Consider the following 25,476-nt stretch of genomic DNA (forward strand, 5'->3'; position numbering starts at 1 on the left):
CTCCAGTAGCAAAGATGGATTCCATATGCCTTACACTTGCCATTGCGGCTGCCCAGGGATGGGAAGTACATCAGATGGATGTGAAGAATGCCTTTCTTCATGGAGACCTATCAGAGGAGATTTACATGGAGCAGCCACATGGTTTCATTCAAGATTCATCTTTGGTCTGCAAACTGAAGAAATCTCTCTACGGCCTTAAGCAGGCCCTAAGAGCTTGGTATGCGAAGATGGATTCTTTTCTCTTATCACAAAACTTTGAAAGATGTAAGTCTGATCCGAATGTTTACATGCTCAGGACACATGATTCTCTTCTTATCTTAGTTTTGTATGTGGATGATCTCCTGATCACCAGCAGCTCGGTTTCATCCATTGCTGCAGTCAAGAGGGCCTTGCATGACAGGTTCTTGATGATGGACATGGGTCCATTACACTTCTTTCTTGGTCTTGAGACCAGCTAGGATGCCACAGGCATCAAACTCTCTCAAGTTAAGTATGCACGGGATCTCCTCAAGAGATTTCACATGACTGACTGCAAACCAGCACCCCTTTTCTGTCTGGGGTCTTCCTTGAGGATAGAGGTGACACTCCATTAGTTGACAGCACTCTCTACCGATAGCTAGTGGGGAGCTTATCATACCTCACCCACTCCAAACCAGATCTCTCATATGCAGTAGCCGCAGTTTCCAGATACATGCAGGAGCCGCATGAGCTAAACTGGAATGCTGCCAAGCGCATCCTCGGACATGTGCAGGGCACCATCACCTTCGGGATTCATTATGCAGTGGTCATTACATTGAATCTCCTTGGCTTCACTGATTCTGATTGGCAGGGCGACAGTATTGATCACAAGTCCACCTCCGGATATTCACTTAGTCTAGGGTCTGGCCCTATCTGTTGGTCGAGCAAGAAGCAGGCTGCTATTGCTCTCTCTTCAACTAAGGCCGAGTATAGAGGAGTAGTCAACATCACCATTCGGGCTCTGTGGCTACAACACTTCCTCACTGAGTTGGGCGTCCAGTTCCACCAACCCATTGTCATCTGGTGTGACAACCAAAGCACTCTCAAATTTTGTAGGGATCCAGTACAGCGGCAGCGGACGAAGCACATAGAGATCCATATGCACTACATCAAAGACTTAGTACATGATTAGGTCATTGATTTGCAGTTCTGTCCTTCAGTAGAACAAACTGCAGACATCTTCACCAAGACATTCACTGAGTAGAAGTTTCGCTCTCTACGCGATTGTCTTGGAGTGAAAGACACAATTGCTTAGCAACTGTCTTTTCTTCCTCTTTTCTTTTGATTACATTGTATTTTGAGGGGGGGTTTTTCCCACAAGGTTTTCCCTCTTTCCTCAATTTTAGTACAAGTTGCACTGTATTTTGGGTGACCTTTGGCCTTAGTTGCCAGGGCCCATTTTCTATTTTTCCCCATAGTGGTGTTCAGGGGGGGTGTTGGAAGTACTACACACCTACATGCGGACTCTTAGTTAGAGCATGGGACTACATGCAAGATTCCTTCTGCATGATTTACTCCTTGATTTGCTCCTTCTTTAACTCCGCAACTGGTTAGTTCTTCTGCATGATTTACTCCCTGATTTGCTCCTTCTTTAACTCCGCAATTGGTTAGTTCTTTTGCATGATTTACTCCCTGATTTTCTCCTTCTTTCACTCTGAAACTGGCTAGTTCTCTCCGAAACTTGTTGTAGGTGTTGAGTCTTCTCATTGATCACCACTATGGTGCATTACCTTGGGATCTTCACCCAGTAATGCTATATCATGAGCATTGTAACCTATTTTCTAATGAATCATTCTTTTGTTCTTTCGATTTTATTTTAGTGTTTTTGCTCTGCAAAGCTGTGTGTTCAACCTTTACTAGCTAGATTCATCTGTGCAGGTTTTCTAACACATTTACAGAGCCTTGTGCCTTGTGTTATGGGTTGGCTTCATCCGCCTAGAAATATATCAAACTGATCTCACAATCTCATGAAAATGTAAAGCGTTGTGAATTTAAGATCTCATGTTCAAATCTTGGACTGTTACCTATAAGCCTTGTGTTGTGGGTTGGCTTCATCCACCTAGGGGTATAGTTGATAGTAAGAAAATTGACTTTCCTAAAAAGTCGCACTTCTACGGTTTTAAAGTGTTGGTGCTCTACCAACTAGGGTGTCCGTAAACCTTTTCTTTATTGTCCTCGCAAGTTTCCAACATATCTATCTTATCCAACTGTGAACATCTCTCATAATCTTCCAGCGGATCTTGTGCTTTTTCCATTGTCCCGGAAAACACCTCACCTAAGAGCATTTCAATATGAATACATTTTTTCAAAGGTTTGTTTAATTATATAAATCCCCACGCCTTTCTTCAAGGACTGGAACATTTGTTATGGCCGGAGGAATCTCTCTACATCAATTTGTTCCATTCATTGGTAACTTTCAACACCTTTCCTTACTATCAAAATTGTAACCACTTCTCAACCAGAGAAATTTAGTTGATATTCCTCATCCGAGGACTGGAATCCACAACTCCACCCATTCTTCCAATCATCGATGTATGCTCGGTAACAAGAAAAAAAGTATTACCCATTCACAACAACAACTATGGCCATTGACGTCCCCAATGCACCAAAAAGTTGTGTAAAGAACCACTTAATTCAACACGACCTCCATCTATAGAATAAAAAAGGGACTGAAGCCTATCGGACTTCAGAATACGACGACCATGACAGGTGCCATCAAGCATCCTCACAAGAATCATAATATCTTTCTCATTTTCTATAGATGGCTCAAGTGGAAGAGAAGTTTTTTCTTTTTTTACTGTGAGTTCTCGCTCTGGCTTCAACCAACGTCATCCCCGAATCTCACAACTTTGACCACACCTTGGTCAATGGTTTTGGTTTCTGCTTCACACTTGGATGACACATCCCTTTAACCAATGACTTTCTTCTCTTCAGACCTATGGCAACCTTCAACAAATTGTTTCTCTTCCACTTACAATAAATTCTACAAACACATACATGATCCTTCTCTCGGTCCACTTAATCATAGATTGTGTTTAATCCTTACTGAGTTTAATCCTTACGAAGGGTTCATTTCCTCATTTCTTACCACCCAATTCTGCAAGTATCTACTTAAAACAAGATGAAAAGTATTATGGTTGATTTCACATGCTCATAGTCAAATCATATGGACCAATACATTCCAAATCGATGCCTAAATTCATCCGTTACATGGTTATTCTGAATTCTCATTCCATTATTCACAAACAAGATCACAAGTATTATGGCTAATTTCACATGCACATAATCAAATCATATGGACCAATACATTCCAGATATATGCCTAAATTCATCCATTAAATGGTTATGCTGAATTCTCATTCCATTATTCACATATCCATTGGATTATATTTATCATCAACAAAAAGTAACTCACACACAATGGACATATTCCTTCATTCAATCTTGTATATACAACTTTACTAAGAATTTTTTTTTGATATATCCTTTCTCTATGGCCTTATTCCTCATGCACATGGCCATTAACTTTGTTCTTAGGCTTACAATGATTAAATACAAGTTTTAGAAACAAAGTAAATTTTCCTAGATCCTTAAATCACTCCATAATTTATTCCCTAAATCTCTCATGTCTCAAAAAATAGATTTATTAGACAAAAATTTTACCTATTTAATCACATCTGTGTAAGGATCACATCATCTTATCCAAGCTTATCTTCTAGACTATGAACCATTTAGTTCTAAAACTCATGAAATATACCAACTTAAAAAATACAATGTATTTAAATAGAAGAATATGAATTTTCTCAAAAGTCAATACCCCTTCTTGAAGCTTTGTCCTTCAAAGACTTAATGGCTAGGGAGCTCTAATTCTCTTGCATCATACTCTCAAGGTATAAAAAGCTCATGACCTCCTCGTCATGTGTCATCAATTTCTGAATCCTCCAAGATCCCAAAAATTATGTTGTAATTGTCCATTCGTCCCCTTCATTAGCAACCACAACTTGTCAATTTCTTCATCTAACTTTTTCCTTGATTGCTGAAACTTATTTTCATCTCTTACTTACTGCTGCATAAATTTCTTATGCATAAGAGTTTCAAGAGTCTTACCAAATTCTGGTTTATCCACTTTCTTCACTATATGATGCTTATGCTTTGTTGCTTCCTCATTATTGTCTTCCAATACAATTTCCTCTTCTTCTAACTTTAGTTTTACATATTGAATATGCACCCTTTGATTTTCAAATTTCTCTTATAAGAAATTCAATTCCTCAAACAGATAAGTAAAATTATCTTGAACTTATTTGTAGCCTCTATGTCATATTCAATATTTGCGTCCTTTGCTAGCCATTCCTCTAAGAGCTTTGTGTTTTCCTTGAAGCTTACATCTCTTTTCTCTCTCATAAGACATTCATCATCCCTTACGAGCATTGCATTCATATGTTGTTCTTCATCATTGTCCTCCTTTTGGTTGTCTTCCTGAGCCAATTGCATCTTGTTCACTTCCTTCATCACATGTTTCTAGTAAATTTTTTCTTCAATGTTTTGTAAAGGCACTCCTTCTTTACTTGTAACAAAATTCAGATTCTACTTTTCCTATATGATTCTCTGTACTGTAGATGGTTGTCCATCTTCATCAAAAATTACACCCATACACAATTTATTATATTTAACATCATAAGGCTCAGTGGCCTCGTTCGATACTTCAAACATCAATCCTCATGTTGATCTGAACTTCAACAATAGTCCGTGAGACTTGTAGTAAGTTTCTCATTCTCATCATCATACTCTTTAAGGATATCTCCTTACTCTCGTTCAGGTAAGTGAATATCTTCTTCCTTCAGTGACCTCCATTTAAAATTAGCTCCTTTAATTTTCCCTCTTTTCATCCAAGCATTCAATCTACTCTTCAAGCTTCTCCTCAACTTCCTTGCAAATAATTTCATTATAGGCCACTTGACCTCCTTCTTAACATTTCATCCACATCAATAGCTTTTTTCATTCTCCTATAGTAGTATTTTCATTACGCTGAGTTTTTTTTTAATATTAGTCAAATTCCTCTTGACTCATCCTTTTCTTTATGCCATTTTATTTGGCATCGTCTTTTCTTCTATTGTGGCTTCTCCTTGAACACATAACATCACTATCAATAGTCATATTCCTTCTTTCTTTGTGAAATTTACCTATCCCACTTGTAGACTGCATCCAAGACTTTGCAATAATAAGTTACTTCTTAACCTATTACGACACCTCACAAAGCTATCTTTGAACCTAGTTTCTTGGTTCTCTCCTCTAGAACCTCTTGATCTTCTATAATCCTCTTAGGCTTCTGTAGATCTTCACTTCCTCTGAGAACATTCATTTTTCCTCCTTTCAACCTCAACTAGAACTTATAAAGGTTTTTTTCCACAATTCTTCAAGAACTTCCTCTTTTCTTGGTTATAGTCCTCCTCCTATAATCATTCTCGTCACTACCACCTATAATCAACAATTTATTCCTTCAATTAGTTGAAAAAAAAAGACCAAATTACTTTTGGTTCGACCTCATGCGAACATAGATTATTGCTATAGTTCTCCCCAATCCTTTTGCTAGCTCTACTATTGCAGTCATTAAGTGTTCTTCCCCATTCAAATAACACACCAATACCTTCTACCCAAAGTAGCTATTCTCCCTGTATCCTCAAAGAACATCAATTTTATTCTCTTTCTCTAGGAGCTCAATCCATGCAATTATCAATCTAGATAATTTTAGAAAATACTAGATTATGTAAAAAGTCTAGAAAATTAAGAATTTTAACATAATCTAGAAATTCTATAGATTTCTTGGACTTAGACATTACATTTTGATGATACCAATGAGATGCTTTTGCATGAGACTCCTGACGTAAAAATAATTCATGGACTCTTGTTCATGAATCTGCTTATGTTGGCTATACCTTTAACCATTGTTGTTCATGTTTCAATTGCAGGTACATTTACTACAATTTTCTCCTCCTAGGTTCCAAACTTTGTTCTATCGTTGTCCACTTGGTTCATTGTCATGATCATCTTCAATCACTTCTAAGACTTTCTGTTGCATAGAGAACATCTTCTATCCATTATTTCTTTTGATATATAGATCCACTCTCTCGGATATCACATTTACCGAGAGATATTACTTCTATCGCACCTTCAACAAAATCTAATATGCCTATCTAAACACACAAGGATCTATTTCCTTCTCACTCTACACATGATTGGATTTATACCGAAACCCAAATTGAATCTTCCAGATTTGATTCAACTTCACTCTATCTAGAAAGGGATTTCTTATGCTTGTTTCTTCTACAAACACCTACATATACAAATTAGTTCCCAACTCATCTCCAATCCTTCACATAGGTTCTACTCTCTGTGTATGATAGATATCCTTTATCTGTCATCAATTCCAATCATGCATACAAGACTAGAATTCATAATGATCTCAGATTTCACACAGAGTGTGAGATACTGCTAATTCTAGGTTTTGTACAAACTATATTTTTTCCATTAACACAGAGATGATACAATTAACATGAAATTATATTTCATTCCATTAAAATCAGTACATATGATTCTACACAGAACTTGTCGTTCTCTTTATCCTCCATGGTTTGATTTCACATTCACTTGCCCATTTGCTTCACATTCGCTTTTCCCTTAGGCTTACAATGATTAAATACAAATTTTAGAAGCAAAATAGATTTTCCTAGAACCTAAAATCACTCCATGATTTATTTCCTAAATCTCTCAAGCCTAGAAAACTGGACAAAACTATTACTTATTCATTCTTATCTCTATGATATCACAACCTTTAATCCAAGCTTATCTTCTAAAATATGACTTATCTAGTTCTAAAATTCCTAAGATATACCAACTTGGAATATACATTTATTTACATAAAATAATATTAATTCTTCTAAAAAAATCAAGACGTGTTATTGAAGCTTTGTCCTCCAAAAACTTAATAGTTTAGATTCCAAAATATTCTGGAATATACAATCTAGTTAAGCCATGCGTCAATTTTTACACTTTATATTTGAATATCACAAATTTGAAATCCCAATGAAAACAAAAATCTAATCAAACTTATTTAAACACAAAATCTTATTCACAATCTTTTAACACAAAATTTTCATCTTTTACTTACTAGAACTAATATCTTATTCACAATCTTTCTAAACAAAATCTTCATCTTTTGATGATGATGATGATGGTTAACGTCTATTGAGACCAAACATTAGTCTATCAGACCTAAAGGAACAAATTATTTATTTTGATTTAAGATTTTATACCTATACTCAAAAACCTTGTAGAGAAGCCTCCCGAGCTCACTAAACCTTTAAACCTTTGATTTTACCTCCCTCTTAAAACCTTTAAACTTATTAAATCTTGTTGTATGTAATTTAACTAAATCCAAATTCTTTTTACTGCTCTCCTAGCTGTGGCAACGTTTAAACTTATTAAAATCATAATTTCTCTCATTTTAAACAAAATTTTTCTGCTTCAGCAAATAAAATCCAACTCTTTTTAAAGTTCTTTTCATTTTACAAATTTTAAATTATAATATGGTTTCAACTTGTGCCAAACAGAGGATATTAAAGTGTGGTGGATATGGGCTTATTGGTCGTCCCCTCTTGCTTACGCTCAAAACGCCATTTCAGTAAACGAGTTCCTGGCAACAAGGTGGCAGGTGGTGTGACATTACTTTATGCAACATCTTTACCGGAAGCAAATCACTTCGCCAGCTAAAAACAAAGTTAATTGAGTTTGTGTTATGTTCTAATGCAGTCAAACAACATCGGAGTGAAATTGTTGCAATCACACGGACTTTTTACCAAAAGCTACTGGTATTGGATTGGAACTGCAGCGCTAACCGGGTTCGCTGTTATGTTTAATATCGTTTTCACACTTTCATTGCAGTACCTGAACCGTATGTTATTTCGACTCCTTTATTTCCCAATAAAAGTTCAAACATGTAAAACTTTATCCACTTTCAAAACTGTTTGAAAAAAATAATAATAATAATTTAATACCTTTATTGTGCTTTGCTATTCTCCAATTTTACAGTCAACTAATCATTTACATATATGTCGTTGCAGCCATTGGAAATCCGCAGGCAATAGTTACGGAAGACGAGTCAGGAAAAAAACAAGAAAGGGAAATGCAAAACCTTCCGGCAGACAGTTATATTTCATTGTTGAAAGATGATGATCATGAAAACCAATTTTTTGGTAATTAATATGTGAATTATTTTTTTAATTAATTAAATTATAGATTTTAAGAATGTTTTGAAATCTGCCCAATAAAAACAAATTTAATTAGTAAAAAATAACATTAATAGGTTAAATTCCAAAATATTTCCTAAATCTACTGGGCAACAAAGATAAATGCTTTAACTTCATATTATTTTGTAGTGAAAATAAAATTTTTAAAATTTTCAAAAATGATATTCGCTAACAAAATAAAATAAGAAATTCAAATCTGAAATATCCTTCAAATCTTTTTAACAAAAAAATCTTTACCCTTTCACCTCCCAAAAAAACCTTATATTTCACAAACAAATCACCCATGACAAACAATTTACTCTTCAAATTCCATTCCATGAGCAGTACTAAGAAACAGCTTCATGCAGGGCCGTCGGGGAAAAGAAGAGGGATGATTTTACCTTTCCGACCATTGTCATTGGCATTCCACAACGTCAACTACTATGTAGATATGCCTGCAGTATGTTCTCTTGCCCAACATACTCATAACTTTAAACATAATTTAAAATGGGATTTCGATTTATTAATTTCATATTAAGTTGAAGTTATGTCGTTTCATGAGTTTATAATATTAAAGGTTTTTCATTTTGACTTTTTTTCTCAATGCAATTACAGGAAATGAAGAAGCAAGGAGACACGGAACAAAGACTTCAGTTATTGCGGGACGTGAGCGGATCATTCAGGCCTGGAATACTCACTGCATTAGTCGGTGAAAGCGGCGCCGGGAAAACCACACTGATGGATGTTCTTGCAGGGAGGAAAACTGGAGGATACATAGAAGGATCAATTACAATCTCTGGATATCCCAAGAAACAGGAAACTTTTGCAAGGATTTCTGGTTACTGCGAACAAACTGATATTCATTCACCATATATTACAGTTCATGAATCCCTCGTTTACTCTGCTTGGCTTCGTCTTGGCGAGGATGTAGATTCTGATACAAGAAAGGTACTTTAATATGTCCACACAAGTTTGGGTCAATTAATTGAACCATTAGTTTGTTCATGATTATGAACAATATTTGTGTGTACGCAGATGTTTGTGAATGAAGTAATGGAACTTGTAGAGCTGAATAATTTAAGTGGTGCTCTGGTGGGATTCCCTGGAGTAAATGGTCTGTCTACGGAACAAAGAAAGAGATTGACAATAGCAGTTGAACTGGTAGCAAATCCTTCAATAATTTTCATGGACGAACCAACATCCGGACTGGATGCAAGGGCTGCAGCTATTGTTATGAGAACAGTTCGAAACACTGTTGATACTGGACGAACTGTGGTTTGCACCATTCATCAGCCCAGCATTGATATATTCGAGGCCTTCGATGAGGTATTTTTATGATATTAGCAAGACGATGGACAGCACAATATTGATAGCTTTTTACTCTAAAATTTTAAGAGAAATTTTATTTAGCTTTAGGCCATTTTTTCGTATAGTACCAAAAAAATATAATTTTTTCTCGTGGAAATGCAGCTGGCGTTGATAAAACGAGGACAGATGCTTTACGTTGGACCTCTTGGTCACCAATCCCAAGCACTTGTGGACTACTTGGAGGCAATTGAAGGTGTACCGAAAATTACACCTGGTTACAACCCTGCTACATGGATGTTGGAAGTAACCTCTGTCAGTTCATCAATTCGGCTTGGAGTTGATTTTGCAGAAATCTATAGAAACTCATCCCTTTACCAGTAAGTTATTGTTTCGGTGTTTTCTTAGTTTTGGCTTTTTGGTTTGCGAATTAGGTTATATAATTGTGGCTGAGTGTGATCAGTGTGATAAATTCTAAATGTGTTAGAAAACCTGCAAAGATGAATTTAGCTAGTAAAAGTTGAACACACAGCTTTGCAGAGCAAAAATACTAAAAGAAAGTCGAAAGAACAAAAATAATTATTTATATTCAGAAAATATAGGTTACAATGCTCATGATATAGCATCATTGATGAAGATCCCAAGGTAATGTGCCATAATGGTAATCAATGAGAGGACTCGACACCTATAGCAAGTTTCGGAGAGAACTAGCCAGTGGTGGAGTGAAAGAAGGAGAAAATCAGGAAGTAAATCATGCAGAAAGGATCTTGCATGTAGTCCCATGCATGCATGGACAGTCAAAGGCGTCAATCTTGTGAAGATTCCAATGTTGAAGCCTTGCATGTCAATGAAGGTTCTAACTAAGTGTCTGTATGTGCCAGTAATGAAGGTATTAGGTGTGTAGTACCTCCAACACCCCCTCTGAACACCACTATGGGGAAAAATAGAAAATGGGCTCTGGCAACTAAGGCCAAAGGTCACCCAAAATACAGTGCAACTCGTACTAAAATTGAGGAAAGAGGGAAAACCTTGTGGGAAAACCCCCCCCTCAAAATACAATGTAATCAAAAGAAAAGAGGAAGAAAAGACAGTTGCTAAGCAACTGTGTCCTTCACTCCAAGACGATCATGCAGAGAGTGAAACTTCTGCTCAGTGAATGTCTTGGTGAAGATGTCTGCAGTATGTTCTGCTGAAGGACAAAATTGCAAATCAATGACCTGATCATGTACTAAGTCTCTGATGTAGTGCATATGGATCTCTATGTGCTTCGTCCGCTACCGCTCTACTGGATCCCTGCAAAATTTGAGAGTGCTCTAGTTGTCACACCAGATGATAGTGGGTTGGTGGAACTGGACGCCCAACTTAGTGAGGAAGTGTTGTAACCACAAAGCTTGAATGGTGATGTTGACTACTCCTTTGTACTCAGCCTCAACCAAAGAGAGAGCAGTAGCAGTTTGCTTCTTGCTCGACCAATAGATAGGGCCAGACCCTAGACTAAGTGAATATCTGGAGGTGGACTTGCGATCAATGTTGTCGCCTGCCCAATCAAAATCTGTGAAGTCAAGGAGATTCAATGCAGTGCCTATTGCATATTGAATCCCGAAGGTGATGGTGCTCTACACATATCGGAAGATGCGCTTGGCAACTTTCAAGTGTAGCTCATGCGTCTCCTACATGTATCTAGAAACTGCCCCTACTGCATATGAGAGATCTGGTTTGGAGTGGGTGAGGTACAGTAAGCTCCCCACTAGCTATCGGTAGAGAGTACTGTCAACTAATGGAGTGTCACCTCCATCCTCAAGGTGGACCCCAGACAGAAAATGAATCGGTGCTGGATTGCAGTCAGTCATGTGAAATCTCTCGAGGAGATCTCATGCATACTTAGCCTGAGAGAGTTTGATGCATGTGGCATCCTATCTGATCTCAAGACCAAGAAAGAAGTGTAATGGACCCATGTCCGTCATTAAGAACCTATCATGTAAGGTTCTCTGGACTGCAGCAATGGCTAAAGCCGAGCTGTCGGTGATCAGGAGATCATCCACATACAAAACTAAGATAAGAAGAGAGTTATGTGTCCTGAGCATGTAAACATTCAAATCAGACTTACATCTTTCGAAGTTTTGTGATAAGAGAACAGAATCCATCTTCGCATACTAAGCTCTCGGGCCCTGCTTAAGGCCATAGAGAAACTTCTTTAGTCTGCAAACCAAGGATGAATCCTGAATGAAACCATGTGGCTGCTCCATGTAGATCTCCTCAGATAGGTCTTCTTGAAGAAAGGCATTCTTCACATCCATCTTATGTACTTCCCAACCTTGGGCAGCCGTAATGGCAAGTGCAAGGCGTATGGAATCCATATTTTCTATTCGAGCAAAGGTCTCATCATAATCAATGCCATGCACTTGCTGGAAGCCTTTGGCTACTAGTCTAGCTTTTTGTCTGGTAATTTGCCCATCTGCAACACTCTTGGTCCTGTAGACCCATTTGCATCAGACAAGTTTCCTTCCTGAAGGAAGGGGGACCAGATCCCAGGTCTGGTTCTCGAGGAGGGAGTTGTACTCCTCCTCCATGGTGGACTCTCAAGAGGGATGCCCAACAATCTCAGCATAAGACTGCGGTTCAGAAGACTGAACCAAATGACAATGCCAGGATGGCGTTGGTTCAGTGGAAATGAGGGTAAGAAGAGGCTCAATAAAATCTGATCTAGTCCTCCACGGATCAGAATTATCCCCCATAAGACCATTTCTAGCAGCTGGGTGGTCTTATGCATATATTTCACTTAAGCTCCTTGTTCTCTGATTTATGACAGGGGAAGTTGATTCACTACTAGAAGCCCGATCTGGGCTTGGATGTGTATCATCATATGCATGCATTGGATTTGTATCTGAAGATTCTGTCTATGCATCTGCATGCTCTACCTCGACATCTGCATGCTCTGTATCTACATCTGAGTGTACTGAGTCATCATCTCGGTCATGAGGTAGATAAAAGGTGTCTGCATGCGACAATTGAGGTGCATGTGAGAGACTTTCCTCAAATTGGACACTTCACTCAATGAGCTTGTCTGTAGAGGATATCAGGAGTCGGTATCCCTTCACACCATAAGGGTATCCAACAAAGATGCACTCAATGCTCTGTGGATCAAGAGCTTTCCTCTTTTCAGAGGGGACCCTGGCCCATGCTCAGGAGCCAAAAACATGGAAGTGGGTGACCTCCAGTTTAGTGCCGCTTCAAGCCTCAAAGGGGGTTTGATCATTGACAGTTCTATGAGGAGATCTGTTCTGGATGTAGTTAGCACAATTAAGTGTTTCAACCCATATCTTATGAGGTAGTGACTTAGCATGCAGCATGCAAGAAGCCATCTCTTTGAGAGATCGGTTCTTTCTCTCAGCAACTCCATTCTGCTGCGGAGTGTATGGAACTGTGTGCTGCAACTGTATGCCGGACTCAAGGCAAAGGTTCTGAAGTGTTGTGTTAACATATTCCCCCTCCATTGTCTGTACGGAGGGCTTTGATCTTTCTCTCTGACTGTGTCTCAACTAGTGCTTTGAAATCTTCAAAGTGCGAAAAAACTTCAAATTTGGCCCTGAGAAGATACACCCAAGTATATCGTGAGAAATCATGAATAAATGTAAGCACATACCTTGCTTTGTTGATGGAAGGATGAGAAAAAGGCCCCATGAGATCACTATGGATCAGATTTAGAGGAGAGGATGCTCTGTGAGTCTTGCTGGTGTCAAAATTTTCTCTAGGATGTTTGCCAAGGACACACCCTTCGCAAACTCCTTTGGAGAAACTAATATTTGGCAAGCCTTCCACCATCTCATGCTGGCTTAGCTACTGCATATACCTATAATTTAAGTGACCAAACCTCTCGTGTCAAAGCCTACTACTATCATCAACATGTGTAAGCAATAAGGAGGATTCGGATTCAATAAATTCAAAAAATGTATACAGTCTAGCTCCATTGTTTACCTCATCAGTGGTGATTTTGGAGCTGCTATGTAGGTCATATATGTTCACTGCATCTGGAATGAATTCCACTCTCTTCACTGTGCCAGAATGAGTGATCTGATAAACTGAAAGCAGGTTTACCGAAAGTTTTGGAACATGAAGCACATCTTCAAAGCTTCCATGTAAAAGTTCCACTCTACCTTTTCTGGTGACCTCAATAGGTGAGTCATCTCCCATGAGGATGGGAGGCCCTTTGCATGCATCCAAAGAGCAATAGACTTCCTTTGTAGTAGCCATATGATGTGATGCACCATAATCTATAATCCATGCATCAATGGAAGAGTTAATTGCAACTAAAGCATGAAAAGTGTTATCTTTCTCGTGTGGCCGATCCTCAGTTTTCTTCTTGGTGCCCTGAGGGATGTGGTCCCCAAGGTTGTGCTTCTGAAGGATTTCTGCCATTTGGTAAATTTGTTTCTTCATGCAAGAGGATTCCGGATGGAATCCTCAGTGACAGTAGGTGCATTTGTCTCCTTTCTTCCTTTCTCATTTTTGGATCCGGAGGAGTCATTGAAGGGCTTGGTGTACCCTTCCTTCTTTGGATGGGAATGCGCTTTTCCCTTGTCTTTTTGCTGCTGATTTTTCTGATATGAAATAGATCTGTGATTTTTATTGTGGCTTCCATCATGCACAACAAGTGCATGCGCTTTTGGAGGTTTGATTTTCTCCATGCCAATGATTTTATCTTTCTCAAAAGTGAGGGACTCCATGTACTCTCTTAGAAAAGGCATAGTGTAGGATTTACCTGTTGCGAGCCTTACTGAATGAAATGTAGACAAAAAAATGGAGTATTTTGGTTTGAGCTTTGACATAATAGAGAGAACTTCACGACTCTCCTCCTTGGATTTTTCAATTCCACAACTCTTGAGTTGCAGCAATAGATCATTATATTTGGTGAAGAAGTCTTGAATTATGTCATAGTTCCGTGGATACAATGAGAGCGGCTCCACTTCGAGCAGATGTCCTTTCATCTCATCTTGTCTCCCGTAGAGTTCTTCAACCTTTTCCAAAATCTCATTGGGAGTACTCCAAGTAGATAGATGAAACTGCAACTCTGGGGAGATGCACATGCATATGGATCTGTGGGCCTCATGCATGTGGTTGAGGTACTTGGATTTCTCTATGGATGAAGTGGGTTCCACTTCTATAGCCATGGTAATCATGTACAACGCTTTTTGACAAAGGTATCAAGCCATTTGGTCCTTCCATTCGTGATAGTTGTATGGTGTTAGGATTGATGTTTTGGGAAATTCCATTTTTCTGTCGATCTTTGATCTCCAAGCTGTAATACCTACAAAATAGTGTACTGGTGCGCCTTTTATCTAGCAACTTGTGGACTCTAATACTAGATTTGTTAGAAAACCTACACAGATGAATCTAGCTAGTAAAGGTTGAACACACAACTTTGCAGAGCAAAAACACTAAAATAAAGTTGAAAGAACAAAAAGAATTATTGATATTTAGAAAATAGGTTACAATGCTCATGATATAGCATCACTGTGTGAAGATCCCAAGATAATGCACCATAGTGGTGATCAATGAGAGGACTCAACAACTCTAGCAAGTTCCGGAGAGAACTAGCCAATTGTGGAGTGAAAGGAGGAGAAAATCAGGGAGTAAATCATGCAGAAAGGATCTTGCATGTAGTCCCATGCATGCATCGACAGTCAAAGGCACCAATCTGGTGAAGATTCCAATGTTGAAGCCTTGCATGTCAGTGAATGCTCTAACTAAGTGTCTGCATGTGATAGTAATGAAGGTCTTAGGTGTGTAGTACCTCCAACATAAATATGTATTTTGGTCTGTATAATATATCTTTTTTTTAAACAAAAAAAGCTTTCTTTTTCATTGATAGGAATAGAGTACGAGTACATTGACTGTTTTAGATATTTTTCCTTAAACTACGTGATCATTACAGTGAGTATTTAGTCTCGTTCTTGTATAAAAGAGTTACCAAAACATTGCTTCTATTTGAATATTTCCTATCTTATCTGAGAGTAAGACGTTATGATTTGCCATTAATTACAAAATGGATGCTAGTTCCTATACAAATACAACAAAAACCAGTCTAGAGATTACAAGATTTTTTTGTGTAGTTCCCTAGTTGGTGTCGATGCATCCAACATTTATGAGTATGTACTATACGTATGCCGCAAAGTGGTACTTACCTGTCTCTGCGTCGATACCCCTCTTTGACAGAAGATCAACACCCTGGTTCTACTCTCTGTAGATGTGAGTATATGGGATGTTCTAGAAGGTGGCTGCTAGAAGTCTGGTGTGGCTCATCTAGTTGGACAAAATATGGGGGCAAAAGTGAGTATGATCTTTGATCTAATCAATAATACCCTTTGCGTCTCCGTGGTCTCCATGGATGTAAATATTGTCTAGACGAAGCCAGTTTGGGAAGGTGAGGGCTCCCGAAAGTGCAATGACCTCAGCTCTATTGTTAGTCCCCCTACCACCCTGCCACCAAAAATGGTAATAGTGCCCTAGTTCAAGAGTGATGACCACTCCACAACAACATCTCCTCTATTGACATGCTCCATCAAAGGATCCTTTGGGGTAGAGTCCCTTAATATTCTTATGAATGTTCTTCCTCAATTTTATAACTGTCTTCTTTAGCCCCATCTTTGAAAAATAAGTGATGACCTTCCTAATTGCCTCCCAAGCCACTGGGTTCTTGTTTTCAAACGGCTAGGCGTTCCGACTACGCCAAATGGCCTAGATGATATAGAATGGGAGAGTTTGATATTAAGCTAATCCTTTGTCCAATAAGTGATATGGGGTTCCAGGACAGTCAAGCTTCAGTAAATCCGTTACCCCCATACCACACCTCCCTGGAAAAAGTGCAAACGGTAAGAAGGTGATTTATCTCCTCCTCCTCTAACTAGCACATAGGGCAGAAGCCAGGGCCATGAAAGTTATTCTAGATAAGAATCCTATTATGAATTGCGAGCCACCCAAAAACAAAAAAAATTCTTAAAAATCTCCCACCCAACCTAACTTTGAACTAGAAATTAAAGAGGAAATATTTTTCTGTCACTAGAAGATTGTCGTAAATCTCTTTAACTTTGGGGATTCCATTCTTCGTAGGGCCTTGCCGCCGTAAACAGTCCACACAAACACCAACATTATATAAATTAGTGAGATATCACTCCCATTCAATAGCCAATTCGCCCAACAATCCAATATCAGTGGACTGCTTCCAAGAAGGGTAAGCTATGAGCCGATGGTTCCTATTGGCAATGTGAGAAAAGTTTATGATTTTCTTTTCTCGAAAGTTGGTGATGAGGGCATCTGAGAGGGTGTGATTGCCGCCGAATCCCTTTAATGAGTCCAACCCAACCTCCACCAGTCTACCGTCCCCAATAGACCATCTCATGAACCCAGCAACCCGTGACAATTTTTCGACATGCTCTTTCAAATATAAGATGCACAAATTGTCGTTTTAGCACCCATCCTTGTCCAGGTCGACAGGGTTTGCCCCTGCATATATTTATCTCTGATGATATTCCCCCATGACGTTTGTAGCCCTCCAAAGGTTTTTTATGATCAGGGCATGGTTGAAGTTGTGTGTGCATAGAATGTGCCATCCTCCTTCGGCAGTCGGTCTAGCAATGGCCTTCCATCGGACTAGGTGTATCTTCCCCTTTAGCTTTGTACCCGACCAAATAAATCTAGCCATGAGCTCATCTATCTTATGACAGACCTCTATGGACAGCAGAAAAAGATGCATCCAGCACACCGATAAGTCGGTCTAGCAATGGCCTTCCATCGGACTAGGTGTATCTTCCCCTTTAGCTTTGTACCCGACCAAATAAATCTAGCCATGAGCTCATCTATCTTATGACAGACCTCTATGGACAGCAGAAAAAGATGCATCCAGCACACCGATAAGTTCTGAAAGAGAGAACCGACTACAGTCAATCGACCCCCTAATGAAAGCCACTTATTAGCCCACCTAGTCAATTTCCTGTTATATCTCCATAAGCCAGTCCCAATCAAGGTTGCAGTATTTGTTTGCTTTTAAGTGAAAACCCAGGTAACGAATGCCAGCATTTAAGTCTGTAACAATAATATAAATTGAATACTTTAATTATGAAACATCTATGTAAATTACACAATTTTGAAATTTGTAATTTTGACAAATATTTATTTCATTTCCAACAAAATTAGTCTAAAATTAAACTTCAAAATGCCCCAAACTTAAAATAGGTAAGAGCACTGCTATTGTTTGTCTTATATAGTGACGTTAAAATTAAGCTCCAAAATGCCCGAAACTTAAAATAGTTAAGAGTACTGCCGTTGTTTGTGTTATATATTGACGTTATAAGATTTTTATAATCGATATTAGCTTCTGTGCAGACGTAATGAAGCTCTAATTCAGGAAATTAGCAAACCTGTTCCTGGCTCCAAGGATTTGAGCTTCGAAAGACAATTCGCTCAACCCTTTGCAATTCAAACCATGGCTTGTCTATGGAAGCAGCATTGGTCTTATTGGCGAAATCCTCAATACAACAGCGTTCGATTCTTCTTCACCTTGGCCTCTGGTTTGCTTTTTGGCACCGCTTTCTGGAGAATGGGCCGGAAAACGTAAGCATTAATTTCAGAACCCGAGAGCATAAAGTTTAATAATATCAATTCTAATTAACCTAATATCTGTTATTATGTATGGGTGGTTGTAATTTTTTTTACAGACACAGGCAGCAAGATATATTGAATGCAATGGGATCCATGTTCGCCTCAATTCTCTTCCTAGGCTTCAGCAATGTTGTCTCTGTACTACCAGTGGTCGATGTCGAAAGAACAGTCTTCTACAGAGAAAAGGCAGCGGGAATGTACTCCCCTCTGCCCTATGCCCTTGCTCAGGTAAACACTCTTTCATGTACTTTGTCATTATTTGAATTTGATATCTACGTAGCTAAACATTACTTGAGTTTGGTATGACAAACCGGATACTTTAATAAACTCTAAAATAGAAGTGAAGCGAATTGCACTAATTAACTTAACTAAAACTAATTATCATAGCTAAACTAATTAAGTAGTGGTTGAAATTACTTTTTCCAACCTGATATAAATAGAAAATATTTTGAATATAATTTAGATGGTGGAGTTTATGTAACAAGTTTCGTGGAATTTTAATCGTGAGATTTAAATTTTCTCAAACTTAAAAAAAATTGAGGTTCTGTCAATCTCATCAAACTTTATAGCTATTAATAAAGTCCATAGATCAAAACTCTTAACTTTATGTAGCAACTCACGCTGTAATTTATCCTTCAGCTTGTCGGTCCATGATAGCATTTTTTATGTTTAGTGATATTGATTTTTTACTATTTTATTTTATAATTCATTTTAAATTAATATATCTGTATATATAGATGGACTTTGGTGAACCTCATAAAAAAGATTTGAACTCAAACATAACCTAATTATTACCTAATTATGGTAGAAGCTAAACTCACCCAAACCATGTGACACTCCCTGGAATTTGGAATATTTAAAAAAATTGACTAAAATATTCTAAAATCTACAAATATGAAACTACATTCAAAATATTCTAAAATCTACAATTTAGTTACCTTATTAGCCCATTTGCAATTTTGTTAGGTTACTAACCAGAATAAGTAGGAGCATCTTTATCTCTATTGTTGATTTGCTAGAACAAGTAAGAGCATCTTTATCTAGATTGTTGATTTGCTAAATATTAAATACTACTAATTATTTAAATAATTAACCCATCTAATTGTAAAATATTTAGTTAATACTATTAATTATTTAAATAATTAACCCATCTAATTGTAAAATATTTAGTTAATGCTATTAATTATTTAAATAATTAACCCATCTAATTGTAAAATATTTAGCTAATAAACTCAAAAACGTATAGTAAAATTCACACCTTGCTTCTCGCTCCTGTGAAAGATGATTAAACTCGTTCAGCGGATGGTGAAATTGTGTTTGGATTGGTCAGGTTTTGATCGAAGTACCATACGTATTTGTACAAGCGGTAGTGTATGGCGTGATCGTTTATGCGTTGATCGACTTCCAGTGGACAGCCGCCAAATTCTTTTGGTATTTTTTTATGTTCTTCTTCACGCTCCTTCACGCTCCTTTACTGCACATATTATGGGATGTTGACCGTGGGTCTCACTCCGAATGCAACCATAGCTTTAATTCTCTCCTCGGGCTTTGTCGCAATGTGGATGGTTTTCAGCGGCTTCTTCGTTCCACGCCCGGTGAGATGCACTGCCTATTTATTTTGTATTTATTGGGTTATGTCATATTGTAGAATTTTATAAGGTAGATTTATATATTTTGGAAAAAATTTTAAATCATACACTAAATTTATTATAATTAACTTGCTTATTGTTGAATTCAAACAATATCATTCTTAAATCCGTAAATTCGCAACTGAAAACTTTAGATAATCCAAATCTACAATAGATTAAACTCATATCTTTGGGATCAAGCCACTCGCTCATATTCAAGTTTATTCCGCTGGAAGGCTTTATTTTGTGACTGTTATAGCGGATTCCAGTGTGGTGGAGATGGTATTATTAGGGTTGCCCATTTTCATGGATTCTATTGTTGGGAATCTTTAATAATTCTAAACAGAATAAATGAATAGAGAATAATGCTCTGTTTTTAACATAGGGGACAACCAACTGTTACAAAATAAAAGGATCTTCCTTTTAACAGAGGGATTAACACAAGAACGCTTCAGTTTCAGAAAGAAATTTCACTCTATCTCTCCTTGCAAATTTTACACTCTTGTCTTTGCACTGCTGTGCATTACCAAAAATACTCTGTCTTTGCACTGCTGTGCATTACCAAAAATACTTTGTCTCTGCACTGAGAAAAATAACACTACTGTGTGTAATAAAAATTCCTTACATTAGCATCGCTGTGTGTAAAAATTTCTTACTTCTTTCATTCGCGCGCGCTGCTGCTTCCCCTTTTGCATTACATATTCAAAAAAAATTATATTCACGTTGCTGCATCTTTCATTACATTTCATATTCTTCAAAACAGGGCATAACCTGTTGTTTTACTTGTGCCATAAAAAACAAAAAACTACTCCAGTGAGTTTACAAAAAAAAAAAAAAATTAAAAATTTTACCTACATTCACCAACCACAATACATTTCTTTAATTACTTCAGCATGGAGATATATTTTGTTTATTATTAACCGTGGATTTTACTCCATGTTAATCCTATCGCTGTTAGCAATATCGCACGACCCTTTCTGACTTAATTTGGCCCGCCGGGGAAAGTTGTACTTGCAAAACCATTCAGGCACGTGGCAGCTGTTGATTGTGATCGCTGCCCTTAGAGAAATACCACCTTTCCATGAACGACGGTGCGGGGAATCCTCAGGCGGTTTTCAGAAATAAACGTTGCAGTTGAAATTAGTATTTCAACACTCCCTTTTAATTTCAACTGCTGGGTTATCAGTGATACCCAGACATTTCCTCAAAAACTCAAAACTTTTCTGCCCCAATGGTTTGGTCAGAATGTCTGCAACCTGCTCCTGAGTTTTGCAGTGTTCTAAAACAATTTCACCATTGTTTACCAATTCCCTGATGTAATGAAATTTTGTGTCAATGTGTTTCGTTCTCTTATGAAACACAGAATTTTTGGATAATGCAATAGCTGAGCTATTGTCACAAAAAATCACAGTTCCTTTAGCTTGCTCTTGGCATAAACTCCTTAACATCCTTCTCATCCAAATCGCTTGACACGTTGCTGCTGTCGCTGCCACATATTCTTCCTCTGCTGTAGACAACGCTACAATAGGCTGTTTTTTAGAAGCCCATGAAATGGCTCCTGAGCCCATGTGAAAAACATAACCGGATGTGTTTTTCTCCCCTTTGCTATCCAATTTCTTCCTTAGTTGATCTGGAATGTGTGCATAAGCCACACATCTAAAAAATTTCATGTGGGTGACTCATATCTTTGTCCCACTCCATGCTTCTTACGACACTCTGTTCATGACTGCTTTTGTATGGAATCTATTCAAAATGTACGCTGCACAGTGTACATCTTCAGCGCAATAATCATTTGGCAAATGCTTTGCCTTTAACATACTCCTCGCCATATCCATGATTGTCTTATTCTTCCTTTCGGCAACTCCATTTTGTTGCGGAGTGTACCTAGTGGTAAACTGCTTATGAATTCCATTTTCTCTACAAAAACGTAGAAATTCTTTGGAAATATACTCACCTCCTCTATCAGTTCTTAGAACTTTGATATGCAGCCTACTTTGGTTTTCTACAAGTGCTTTAAAATTGCAAAATCTTTCAAACACTTCACTTTTGTTCTTAAGGAAATAAACCCAAGTTTTTCTAGTACAATCATCAATAAATGTTAGTATATACTAGCTGCTTGCAAGTGATGGAGTTTGCATCGGTCCACATAGATCTAAGTGGACAATCTCTAAGGGTGCTTTTGCCCTTATGCTTTTGCCAGATGGAAAACTTTCTCTGTGTTGTTTCCCCAAGATACAACCTTCACAAAGGCTGTTTGGTTTCTCTATCAATGGTAATCCTCTTACCATTCCCTTTCTATTCAACAAGTTAAGACCTCCAAAGTTGAGATGTCCAAATCTCAAGTGCCACAACCAATTTTCATCTTTTGGTTCGCTTTGGAAAGCCTCTTGTGTCACTGCTGTTATTTCTTCTTCATTTTTTAAATCTGCTTTCATTATGAGAGGGAACATCATGTTCCTTGTCATCTTCACTTCAGTAATACATTGTTTGCTGGGCGTTTTATCTATGATGGTGCATACATCATCCACAAAGAAAACATTGTACTCCTTTTGAATAAGCTGTTCGACACTGATGTTACATTTCATTCCAGGAACATAATAAACCTCTGATATGGTTTTCTTTTCACCTTTCTTTGTTAAGACATTTACTTATCCTTTTCCCATAACAGAAACTTTATTATCAGTCCCTAGTGTGACTTGTGACTTCACACTTTGATCTAACATAGAAAACAGGGCTATGTTTCCTGTCATATGGTTGCTGTAACCAGAGTCTAGAAACCATACATCTTCACTATTTTCTTCAGCCATATTACAGGCTAAAAACAAATTATCTTCGCTGATATTTTTTCTAGTGAAATTTTCACTAGTTCTATTACTCATATCATGTTGCTTCTTCCTACATTCATTTGCATAATGCCCAGAATTTTTACAATAATGACATTGGACATTGGCTTTATCATACCTTTGTCCTTGAGCATGATGTTGTCTACTTGTTGGCTGCTGCCTTGGCCTTGGTTCTGATTTGGATTGCTGCCTCTTCCTTGAGCATTTGTTGGACTGTTTCTTCCACCTCTGCTTTGGTTTCTGCCTTTTCCTCTCTTGTTTCTTTTGCCTTGACCTCTTCCTCTTCCAAAAAACATCTGAGTCTTAAAGGCATGTTCTAGAGATGAGCTTTCATTTCTACTCAATCTCTGCTCATGTGTCATCAGTGATGCATGTAGTTCATCCACTGAGAAGTTTGTGAGATCTTTTGTCTCTTCTATGGTGGTGACAATCACATCGAACCTTGAGGGTAGTATCCTCAATAGTTTCTCCACAATCCTCCTTTCTTCAAGAATATCTCCATGAGACCTTATCTGTGTGACTAGACCAATCACATGTGTGAAGAACGAGTCAATATTATCTGACTCCTTCATGTAGAGATTCTCAAAATTTCTCCTCAGCAACTGTAGTTTTGCTGTCTTCACTTTCTCCATGCCTTGATAGGCTATCTTGAGAGTTTCCCATGCTTCTTTGGATCTCTTAGATGCTGTTATCCTTGGAAACACACTCTCATGCACTGCTTAATACAAAAAGTAGAGGGCTTTAGAATCCTTCTTCTTATTGCTCTTCAACAGATCTTTCTCTGCCTGAGTTAAATTATTAAACTCATTTTCATCTACTGGTTCTTCAAAACCATCCTCAACAAATTCTCATAAGTCTTGGGAAACAAGAAAAGCTCTCATAGTTATTGCCCAATAGTCATAGTTTTTCCCATTAAATTGTGGGAGCTGAGTATTACAGATGCCCATACTAGTGCTGGCTCCAGCTATTCTTGCACTCTTAACTATGATTCAAAATACTTGACTGTGTATTTAAAATAACTGACTGTCCTCAACAGTAACACAAAAACTAACTTGAAAAATACCTTGGATTCTTTCTTGACTGAGTCTTCACTATGCTGGAGAAGCTGCTGCAATAAGAAATTCTTCCTTTAGCTTCTTTGACACCTTCAAAGAGCCTGGATAAGCTCTGATATCATGTTGGGAATTTCTGATAATTCCAAACAAAATAAATGAACAGAGAATAATGCTCTATTTTTAACTCAGAGGACAGAGTTTTTCACATGCACAAAAGAAACTTGTATTCATTAATAAAACCAACTGTTACAAAATAAAAGGATCTTCCTCTAACAAAGGGATTAACACAAGAACGCTTCAGTTCCAGAAAGAAATTTCACTCTGTCTCTCCTTGCAAATTTTACACTGCTATCTTTGCACTGCTGTGCATTACAAAAAATACTCTATCTCTGCACTGAGAAAAATAACACCACTATGTGTAATAAAAAAAATTCCTTACATTCGCACTGTTGTGTGTAAAAATTTCTTACTTCTCTCATTCGCGTGCTGCTGCTGCGTATTCCCCTTTCGCATTACATATTCAACAAAAATTACATTCATGCTGCTGCTTCTTTCATTACATTTTCTTCAAAACAGGGCATAACCTATTGTTTTACTTGTGCCTTAAAAAACAAAAGACTACTTTCGTGAGTTTACAAAAAAAAGCAATAAAATTAAAATTTTTACCTACATTCACCAACCACAGTACATTTCTTTAATTACTTCAGCATGGCGATATATTTTGTTTATTATTAACCGTGGATTTTACTCCACGTTAATCCTACTACTGTCATTAATATCACATGGCCCTTTCGGACTGAATTTTACCCGCTCGGGAAGTTGTACTTGCAAAACCACTCAATCACGTGGCCGCTGTTGATTGTGATCACTGCTCTCGGAGAAATACCACCTTTCCATTAACGGCCGTGCGGGGAATCCTTAGGCTGCCTATTTATTTTGTATTTATTGGGTCATGTCATATTGTAGAATTTTATAAGGTAGATTTATAAATTTTGATCGTAAATTTTGGAAATTTTTTTAAATCATACACTAAATTTATTATAATTAACTTGCTTATTGTTGAATTCAAACAATATCATTCTTAAATCCGTAAATCCGCAACTGAAAACCTTAGATAATCCAAATCTACAATAGATTGAACTCAGATCTATGGAATCAAACCACTCGCTCATATTCAAGTTTATTCACCTCGAAGGCTTTATTTTGTGACTGTTACAGCGGATTCCAGTGTGGTGGAGATGGTATTATTGGTGTTCCCCATTTTCATGGACTCTATATGGATTGATAGAGTCTCAATTCGGGGATAACTCAGAAGAAATGGTGATGGCCGATGGTAGAAAACAACAAGTGAACAAATTCCTGAGGAGCTACTTTGGATATAGGCACGATTTTATGGGACCAGTAGCGGTTGCTACGATGTCATTTGCAGTCTTGTTTGCACTAATCTTTGCCATCAGCATCAAGATTTTCAATTTCCAAAAGAGATAACACTAACATCATATTATGAATTTCCAAACAAGATGCAAAAATCATTATATTTTGTTTTGCTGTATTGTTTGCAATAATTCTTTTGAACTTGGCGAGATGGAAAAACATTATATTATGTTTTTGGTCACAAAAAATGTGAACCAGTGTTGTAGATATTCGACGGATCAGGCTGCTATGTCGGTTTAATATCCTTTTTCTTGCC

At 37.6% G+C, this 25,476-nt stretch overlaps 1 pseudogene; it reads left to right on the forward strand.

The window, feature by feature from the left end:
• LOC149168875 (ABC transporter G family member 39-like) overlaps positions 1-25,274 on the forward strand; it is a 95,286-nt pseudogene extending 70,012 nt beyond the window's left edge.
• Positions 25,275-25,476: the final 202 nt, after the last annotated feature.

Source organism: Pinus tabuliformis, chromosome 4_2 (genome assembly GCF_031772625.1).
Source record: "Pinus tabuliformis cultivar Carrire ecotype Pingquan chromosome 4_2, CPIR1, whole genome shotgun sequence".
Taxonomy (NCBI): domain Eukaryota; kingdom Viridiplantae; phylum Streptophyta; class Pinopsida; order Pinales; family Pinaceae; genus Pinus; species Pinus tabuliformis.